The sequence below is a fragment of the Onychostoma macrolepis genome, chromosome 01, assembly GCF_012432095.1.
Source record: "Onychostoma macrolepis isolate SWU-2019 chromosome 01, ASM1243209v1, whole genome shotgun sequence".
Taxonomy (NCBI): domain Eukaryota; kingdom Metazoa; phylum Chordata; class Actinopteri; order Cypriniformes; family Cyprinidae; genus Onychostoma; species Onychostoma macrolepis.
This window is the reverse complement of record NC_081155.1, coordinates 3,082,843-3,092,701: the sequence shown is the minus strand read 5'-3', so window position 1 is coordinate 3,092,701 and position 9,859 is coordinate 3,082,843. Positions and strand designations below refer to the sequence as shown.

The following is a 9,859-nucleotide window of genomic DNA, read 5'->3' as shown; positions in this document are numbered from 1 at the left end:
TACATTTAATAATTTAGCAGTTACTTTTATCCAAAGCGACTTACAAATTATGAGAACAGTAGAAGTAATCAAACCAACAAGTGCAGTGACACACATTAATTTCATATTTTTGAATAAAATTAACCTTTTTATTAAGAAAAGACACATTAAACTGATCAAAAATCACAGTACAGAAATGTATAATGTTACATAAGATTTCTTTGCTGTTCTTTCAAACATTCTATTCATCAAAGAATCCTGGAAAATAAAGTGCATCACCGTTTCCACAAAAATACTCTTTTCGGCTTCTCAGCAATAATCAGAAATTCAAAATTTTACTGTTTTACTGTATTTTTGTTATCAAATAAATGCAACCTTGGTGAGCAGAAGATACAGTTTTAGTGATTCGTGGTATGTGTGCTCTAGTTAAATGTGCTGGAAGTGCAAAACATTTGTAGGAGCAGGATTTGGAACTATTTATAGTTAAACGTGTGTGTGAGCAGAATAGCCGTCTCTTATAGACTAATGCAGTAAATATTTACGTTACAAAAAGCTTTGGCCACATAAAAGCTGAAAGGCTCAGAGAGAATAAAAGTTAAGCGTTCGGCCCACCCTGCAGTCAGGTCTTCGTCTTTATTTCTCTTGGAAAAGTGAGGGGGCGGGACTTTAGAGGAGCAGATGTTTCCTTTCCAGCAGTTTAACAGATTGCATGTGTCTGTGTGTCTTTGAGAGGGAAAAACACACAGTCTAATCAATGCAAGGCATTTCATATTTTCATGGTGTGCAGCAAACAAATGAATGCACATATCAGCAGAAAGCACTGCCAATAGAGTGGGGGAACTATGACATCACTTTGTAGGCAAAAACCCGGAAGCGAGTGTATTTTAGTACGTCTGCTTCCATCGTCCCAGAGTCAATGGGTTTTTTGAATGGGATTTTGGTTAAATCCCTTAACCCTTAATCGGTCCTTGGGGTCTATCTGACCCCAATGGAATTTTCGTTTATTTTTTAAAAATGTTCCCTTCATCTCAGGGGCATGAGACTCTGTGACTTTTCCTAAATAATCTATCTAAACACACACAAAAAAACTGGACTTGATTTGGTTGTTCTAAAGGTGTGTAAAAAAAAATTTACCGTTTAAGGTCCTTGGGGTCAGATTGACCCCACATTGAAAATGAATGGGAAAAGTGAAAATTTTTTTTTTTTGTTTCATTTGTCAAAAAAAAGTAGTAAACCCAGTATAAATCTGAAAAGTTTTACATTTTTATAAAGGCCTGGATCTAGAGCACAAATGCAAATTGGAACGAACATTCTATCTCATACGCAACACACACACACACACACAAACACACACGTGTGTGTGACTGCAATAGAGTGCATTTTTATAGAAATTGGCATATAAAATCAACAAATTTGGCATAAATCTGAAAATTTCCACTCATAAATGAAGGACTGGTACTAGAGCACAAATGCAACATGGAACAAGCATGTTCACTCACTCTCTCACACACACACACACACACACACACACACAGGTGTGACATAGGTGTCCAGTGCATTTTTTAGATTTTGGCAAATAAAATGCACAGAACATAAATGCATAACAATGTGACACACACACACACACACACACACAGAGAGAGAGAGACATTTCTGCAAATTTATGTAACATAATTCGCAAAAGCAGACCATTCAAAAGACATCAGACAATAACAACAAATTCTAACCTTTGACAAAAATATGGATTTTTTAAATATATTTTAGAATTTTTAAATATATTTTCACAAAATATATATCATAAAGTTGCAAGGAGAAGCTGAAACATGAAGAAAAATTGACTTGAAACCGAACTGAAAATGAATGAGTCCCTATGGACCTCTGCTGGATATATGTGGTCATTGCACTTTCTTTCTTTAACTGTAATTCCTAAAGTTTTTATTCTAACCTGCAGATGGCAGTATTCTATCCCTAACATATGGGCCAATATCTAGAAACCATTTATTTTTAATTTAGGTCATAATTTAAGTGATTTTTTAATAAAAAATTAATTTTTCATAAGCCAATTTATGGCGTAGTTGAATAATTGTGCCGTAAATAGGTAAAAAACTATCAAATATCCACAAAAACGCAGCATAAATGTATAGTTGAGAAGTAAATTAAAAAAATGATATATAGTTTGTCATATAAAAAATTTATATTTCCTTATGCAATCACTCTGTAAAAGTTTGGGGTCTATCTGACCCCAAGGACCTTAAACGTAAACCCTACTCGAGGGGCGATGTAGGGTTAAATAAGGTCCGTGGTTCACACAAGCTCAAGATACTTTCACGTTTTGTTCTACGAGATAAAACACACCAGTTACACCCCACTCGTGATTTTTTTAAAAAGCTGTTACGTTGCTTAAAAAGACGGTTGCTAACAAGATGCTAAATGGGACTACAGGCGCTGTCGGAGACATTAAACGTCATCACGCCGAACAGTTTATCAATTTACAGTATTTTCCAATTGTAGTATAATTTGTAAAAATGATTAATTGTAGAATAACCAATGAATAGTTTCTCGCATTTTATATTTTTGTTCGTCAGTGTTTTTTTGCATTGCCCCGAAATGCGACGCAAGTCTTCGGAGGGAAGATGCTCATTTTATCGCTTTCCTACTGAGACAAAGACTCTGGGTTCAGACCATAAGGTAAACTCGTATGATTATTTCATGTAAACACCACTTTTACCGGCTTTACGTGGTGAAAGTGAAACTTTAACGATGCATAGTGCTTAAAGCCACGTTAAAATTACGTTTACGGCCACATGAAGCTGTTAGAAAGCACATAGATTGAGGATTTCCTAGAAGCAAGGATAAAATAAAATTTTGTGTACCCACCCTAACAAAATTATAGCTGAGATTGTGGTATTTTATTCACAAAAATAAGTTTAATCTTACCATATCCCAAAACTCGCTAACTCTGCTGTTATTTACAGTTTTTTTCAACTGCTTACACACAAAATCTTTACTTGTCACACAATTTCTGAAATCTGACACTCAAACAGCAGAAGCACACACCAAATCTGCAAAACCTTACACTAATTCTCGGCATTTGACTCAGTGTTCAATGTCAGAAAACACTTTTTTGCAAAACACAACACACAGTTCTCTATGTAACACACACAAATCTAACAGGAAGTATCTTGATTTCCTTTTTCAAACACAACCATTTAAAACGCCGCACTAATTCATCAGTGCTTCACAGTAACTCCTCACATGCACAAGCACTCATTGCTTTATTTAACTCCAAGCAGTCATGGCTTTAGAATAGGTCTATAAATAGGCCACAGGTCAAGTTACACAGTTTTTCTTGCTTCGTCGCTTTGATGCATTTCAGATCAAAAATGAAATTCTCAAAACTACTTTGTCCAACCTCCACATCATCTAGTCACTTGTTCACATCACAAAAGCAGTTTCTCATTCTTTTGAACAAGTTGCGATTGCTTTGGTAGATTCATGCAACTGATTATGTACATTTGTCTGTGGTTTCCTACATTATCGGTTGCTAATGTCATGTTGCTCAAAATGTATTACTGTATATAGTTCTTGTGCAAGTCAGACCACTAGTAAAAGTGTATCTGTGAATTCGATCCAGTCTCTTTCAATCAATATCACACATACAGTAGTGTAAATTTGTATTTTGAAATGGATATATGGCATACATAAGAATTGCAGCCTTCTGCATTTCAGTACAGTAACTCTCATCCAAACTCTTGCCATAGTTTACTTCACTGAACGTTAAAAATAAGTTTGAAACAGTCGTCGGGAGCGCGCTGGTGATGACGCTGAAGGCGAGCGACCGTGGTGCGGTAGTGCGTTTATAGCCTAAGTTTAGCTTTTTAGTTCTGGCACTTTTATTTAGGCTTCAAAATTCATCAAAGTTATATTGTTTTGTGAAGATTATCTCGATGGACAAAACGTGTAAGTTTCATGAACTATGATTGAAAACTGAGCTTATTTTTTGCGATTATCCAAAAGCCTATGGAAAAATCCCATTGGCTTTTTGTTGAAGAACCAGTTTCATGCTAGCCGCCGATCCGCCTACAGAGTGACGTCATAGTTCCCCCACTCTATATCGCATCTGAGGGGCGGGGCGTCTGATTCAGTGGGCGGAGACACTCACATCAGAGGAGGAGCTAAGAACAGAGACAAGAGACAGCGCCTGCGTCCCAATGTGCATACTATCCATCCTAAATTCTATGTGATATAAGTAATTTTCAATACTATTTAGGGCAGATAGGGTGGATAGTATGCACATTGGGATGCAGGGAGAGATAAAGATGAGGCGGACATGAACTTTGGGCAGGAAGTGACCAGACATTAATGTTATTACTCTGACCCGGCGGAAACATTGTAAGACAACTACTGCGGCTCATTTCTCATGCATCAATCAACGGTGAATTATTGAGATGCTTGCTCTGAATAACTGCTTCAATAAATCCTCTACTAACCGAACTGCTACTGTCCAGTGTTTAGATGCTTTTATTCATGTGTTTATATCTTTTTAATTCGATCCAGCTGGGGTTAACCCTACCCCTCACAGCAAACTTTCTGCATTTTTAGAATTTTTTGTTTTGTTTATTGTGTTTATTTTATTTATTTATTTTTTTTCATTTTGTATGATTTATAAATTTGTTTCTTCATGGGGACCAAAAAAATAAAAAAATGTCCCCATAAGAACAAGGATTTTGGATATTGCCATCTTTGTGGGGACATTTTGTCCTCATAATGTAGGATTTATCAGGACACTAATACACACACACACACGCACGCACGCACGAACACACACACGCACGCACGCACGCACGAACACACACACACACGCGCACGAACACACACACACACACACCCACGAACACACATACACACACCTATGCAGCCTCTTTCGAGCCAAGGAGGAAAGTGCCGCGAGCTTCTGATGCGGATCTGTCAGGGTCAGGTGATGAGCCTGCACCGGCTTAGTGCCCACGCGCTCCTCACGCCCCTGCTGCAGGTCCCCTTCCAGTGCGCTTCATAACCGCTGATCTCCACCCCTCCCCCGATGCTCAAGATGTGGTGTCCTTCGGTGCCATGGAGGGCGCTGAAGAGGAGGATGATGCCATTTCGGTGGCAGCGTCTGCAAGAGAGGAGTGGTCAAACAGCCCGCTGGATTACACTGCGCCCTGTGATAGCGACGCGGGGGACCTCCATCACAGTGATGTCGAGCTCCTAAGCGCCCTGTCCAAGGCAGTTGACGAGCTCAGTTTGGAGTGGGTGCCTCCAACCGAGCCGGCCAGAAGCCATCTGGATGAGTGGTACCTCCAGTTGGATCGCGGCCGAAAGGACACCCCGCGGAGACCCGGCCCCTTTTTCCCCGAGGTGCACGGCGAGATAACAAAGTCGTGGAATGTGCCGCTCACCAGTCGGGTGCACAACCCGGGATCCTTCCTCCTGTCTTCTGTGGATGGCGCTGACCAAGTGGGGTATGTCAAACTCCCCCCTGTGGAAGAAGCCGTCGCTGCCCATCTCTGTCCTTCAGCCGCGGTGAACTGGAGAGTGAGAAACAGCGCGTTTCTCCCCTCTAAACCTTGCCGCACCACTGCAAACCTCGCCGGCAAGGCTTTCTCCGCGGCGATACTCCAGGTGTATCAGGCCAAGCTGCTGAAGTCTCTGGATGAGGATGGGCGGGACCCTGAAGTGTTCAAAGAGCTCCAACGCGCCACGGATCTGGCCCTCAGAGCGACGAAGGTGACAGCTCGAGCGATCAGCCGCAATATGGGGAATCTTGTGGTGCTAGATCGTCACCTGTGGCTTACTTTGACCAAGTTAAAGGACTCAGAGAAAATGCCCTTGTGGACGCTCCCGTGAATCCCTCAGGTCTCTTCGGAGCGGTGGTAGAGACGTTCACGGAGCGCTTCGTTGAAGCGCAGAAGCAGTTGAAGGCCATTAGCCACTTCCTGCCAAAGCATGCTGGCGTGAATCCTCCTGCGCGTTCCCGCTCCTCCTCTGCGCAGCTCTCCTCTTCTGCTGCTGCTCAGCGCAAACATGAGCCTGCGATGAGATCAAGACAGCCATGGCCGAAGCGCCGTCAGGGCTCGAAGGGCCAGAGACCCAGCCCTGACAGAGACGGCAGGCCACCGGCACCGGAATCAAAGTCACGTGATGCTGTCTCTCGGAGGAGGAAAGCTGCACCCAGCGCCGAAGAAGAGCCACTGAAGAAGTGCGCTCGCTCCGCTGTGTGTGATCACCACGCCCTCCTGCCTGTTGCAGGTGGCGAGAGCAATTTGTTTTTTGACTGTTCCACTATGCAGTGCAATAAAGTCGAAAAACATACAAAACTCACCTCAATATCAGGGCCATTTTCCTCCTCTCACTCCCCTCTCCCACATCACTCACTCTCACACACGTGTGGTACTAAACTCCCCGCACCCCAACAGCGAGTTACCCCTCACTGTGTGCAGTCCACCTCGCCCGCTGTCACAGTTCACAGAAACGTGGCAGGCTCTGCCAGGGGTATCAGAGTGGGTTATGAAATCAATAAAGAATGGCTACATGCTTCAGTTCTTCCGCAGACCGCCCCGTTTCAACGGTGTGTTAATGTCCACTGTACGGGAGTGGAATTCCTCAGTTCTGTGAGAGGAAATACACAGTCTTCTCGCAAAGTGCGCTGTAGAGACAGTGTCCCTCACAGACCGCGAGAGCGGCTTCTACAGTCGTTATTTTCTGGTGTCAAAGAAAGACGGCGGATACCACCCAATCTTGGACCTGAGACCGCTGAATTGCTTGCTTTCGAAGCGCTCGATCAAAATGATTACACTGAGACTAATCCTCTCACACATCAGACCAGGAGATTGGTTTATCTCCGTGGATTTAAAGGAGGCTTATTTTCACATTCAGGTAGCCCCCCGCTACAGGTGCTTCCTGAGATTTGCTTTCGAGGGGATAGAGTACCAATTCACGGTCCTGCCCTTCGGTTTATCCCTGGCCCCTCATTACATTTACGAAATGCATGGATGCTGCAGATTCTAGCAGTTTCCCTGCTTTTACAACTGACATGTTGCCATCCTACTGTACTTACTCCAACCCTGAACCCTCTGGCTTCCCCACATCTCCTACAACAACACCTTCTACTTCACTACCTTCTTTGTCCACCTGTCCCCCACACCACGTTTTCGCTCGAGAACAAACTCTTTACCTCATTGATTTGATGCGTGCACACCTATGCACTAAAGGTGAGCTACCAAAATCACTGTCTGAGCTGGATTCTAGGATACGGTTGGGCCGTGGACAAAAGAAACAGTTGTGGACAGAAATTGCCCAGAAACTGACCAAGCAGTTTAATTTGCAGTTTGATCAGGCAAAAGTGGCAAGGACGTGGGCGACTCTGCAGGATGCCTTTAAGAAAATTAAAAGACAATAACAAATCAACTGGACGAGGTGTCATCAAATTTGAGTTCTACACTGAGATGGAGAAATTGATTGGAAGTAATCATGATGTTGACTTCCCAGTAATCGGTGATGCAATGGGTGTCCACATTAAGAACCCTGAGGCACTCAGAAAGAATTCGTCAGGGCCCTCTTCTCCCTGGCCAAGTGAGGTGTCTCCACAAGATTCATCTTCCAGTAGCAGGCCACTTTCTCCTAAAGCTGAAACCTTCTCTCTATCTTCTGATGGTTCAGCCATCCATTCCACTAGTCGCCGCAAGAAGAAAAAGAATGTTGGTCACCATGAACTCCTTAATTTTCTCAGGGAATCTGAGGAAGCTACTCAGCGACGTCATGATGAAATCATGACACAGATGAATGCATCACAGAAAACTTTAGACACACTTATACAAACATTTCTGGAAAAGCAGTAGAATGTGTAACTGTAGTGTGCCAAAATTAGTTTAACATTTAAAAATGCTTAGAGTTCTGTGTTCCTTTGTTATAAAGGTTTAATGAAGCACTTATGCCATTAAAGGGATAGTTCACCCATAAATGAAAATCCTGCCATCATTTACTCACCCTCATTCTTCAAAATATATTTTTTTATTTCAAAAGAAGAAAGAAACTTATTCAAGTTTGGAATAACATAAGGGTGAGTAAATGACGGAATGTTCATTTTTGGATGAACTATCCCTTTACATTGTTAATGAAAGATGTGATAGAGTTCACAGTGCTGAAAAGACTTAAGTTGTTTTGTCACTTTCTTCATGGTAACTTTGTAATTTACAAGAGCCTATTTTTCAAAAATAGTTCATGTTCACAAGCTTAAAAACCCTGGCCTTACTCATTTGTTGAAGACAATTCCTCAGATTCAAAATGTTTTGAAAGTGTCAGATGAAACTGGTTTAATGTGTTGTTTTGCAACATTATTGTTCAATGTTGTCACTTTATACATTTTCACTGAATTTCATACAAAAGGAAGAATTCCTTCAATTGTGCAATAAACAGAAAAGTGGACAATAGTTAAAAAAAAAAAAAAAATATATATATATATATATATATATATATAATTGTTTCTTGCATTACAGAAGATTGTTCAGTACCTTTTCACATTCTCATTCTTCTCATTCTCTGCTACAAAACTGACAGATTTCTTGAAAATTCAGTTCAAAACAATGACATGTTAATATAAAAACACAAATGGTACCCAATAATAAAATAAAGTGATATGTCTCAAAATATTTACATTTATGTATGATGTGTTCTGGAAATGTGTCAGGAATGCCTGCAATAGAAGATTACACGTTTTCATCCTGGATACGTGGGCATCTGTGGGGATGTTCTTCACATACATTAGATTGACCCTCATTTAAACTCATGTTGTGCAGTGTGCATGCTGCCACAATTATTTTCACCAGAATGTCTATCCCCATATTTTGGAGATCACGCATCCTTCTCCACGTGCACTTCATCCAGTAATGATCACCTCCTCTGATAGCTGGCCTTTGAATTTTTATGCGACACCCATCTATGGCCCCAATGATGGCCCTAATACCACATAAGCCATAAAACACAGCTGAAATGACTCCTTTGTCGCAATCTGTGGGCCATGTTATGTACATGTGAGCAAGTGAGCACGTGACTTCCAAAACCTTAAGGACAATATTATGAGCTGATCCACGGGAAACACTGAACTTATCTGAAATTTCTCTGAAGGAATTTTGATTGCCCATGTACCACAAAAACACAAGGGCTTTCTGAACGACAGGAGGTTGGGCAAGACCTCCAGGCTGCTGGTCATCTGAAAGCCCAGATCTTTTCAGCTGATCAACAAAGTGGTTGAACTGCTCTCTAGTGAGACGCATGTGACTCTGAAAACTGCGGGGATCCATGTTCAGAAGGACTTCCCGTTCTAAACCACTTTTCAGAACTCTGTGGGTTGTGTACTGTAGAGCATGTCTGACAGAGGGAGATAGACAGAGAGATTGCCAAAGTAAAACATAAATCACAATATTTACAGTTATTAAGCAGTGACACTGTCAGGCTTTTTATTTATAAAAAAAAAAAAAAAAAAAAGCTTTTTGAATGTGGCAGGATTAATATAACAATTAATACGTTTTTATGCGATACAGATTAAAGTGGCTTCATAAATTATTATTTTTTTAAATATTAAAAACGCAAAACACACCTGATGCGAATTCTTTGCTCTTCATTTTCTATAAGCAGAGTTAACAAACCCTGTTGTATTTTAACGCAGCGTTGTGTTTGGTTTCTCTCTACTGTCTCCATCGCTCGTACTGTAGGAGGCGCTATGACTTTCTTCTTCAGTTCACCGGTAAAACCACTGAAGAAAGAAAGAAGCCTGGCTCACTCAGAAGGTAAGTGTTTAGTCCGTTTTACATTATTCGTGTGTTTTAGCTGTATATGTGCTTGT

At 41.3% G+C, this 9,859-nt stretch overlaps 1 protein-coding gene across 3 annotated transcripts in view; it reads left to right on the top strand.

Annotated features, from left to right (window-relative positions):
• LOC131542850 (zinc finger protein ZFP2-like) overlaps positions 1-9,859 on the top strand; it is a 44,661-nt gene that overhangs the window by 12,383 nt on the left and 22,419 nt on the right. For all 3 annotated transcript variants that reach the window (XM_058779896.1, XM_058779901.1, XM_058779909.1), the window contains exon 2: positions 9,729-9,803. The gene's annotated coding sequence lies outside the window, so the exon portion shown is untranslated. The remainder of the gene's footprint in view (positions 1-9,728; positions 9,804-9,859) is intronic.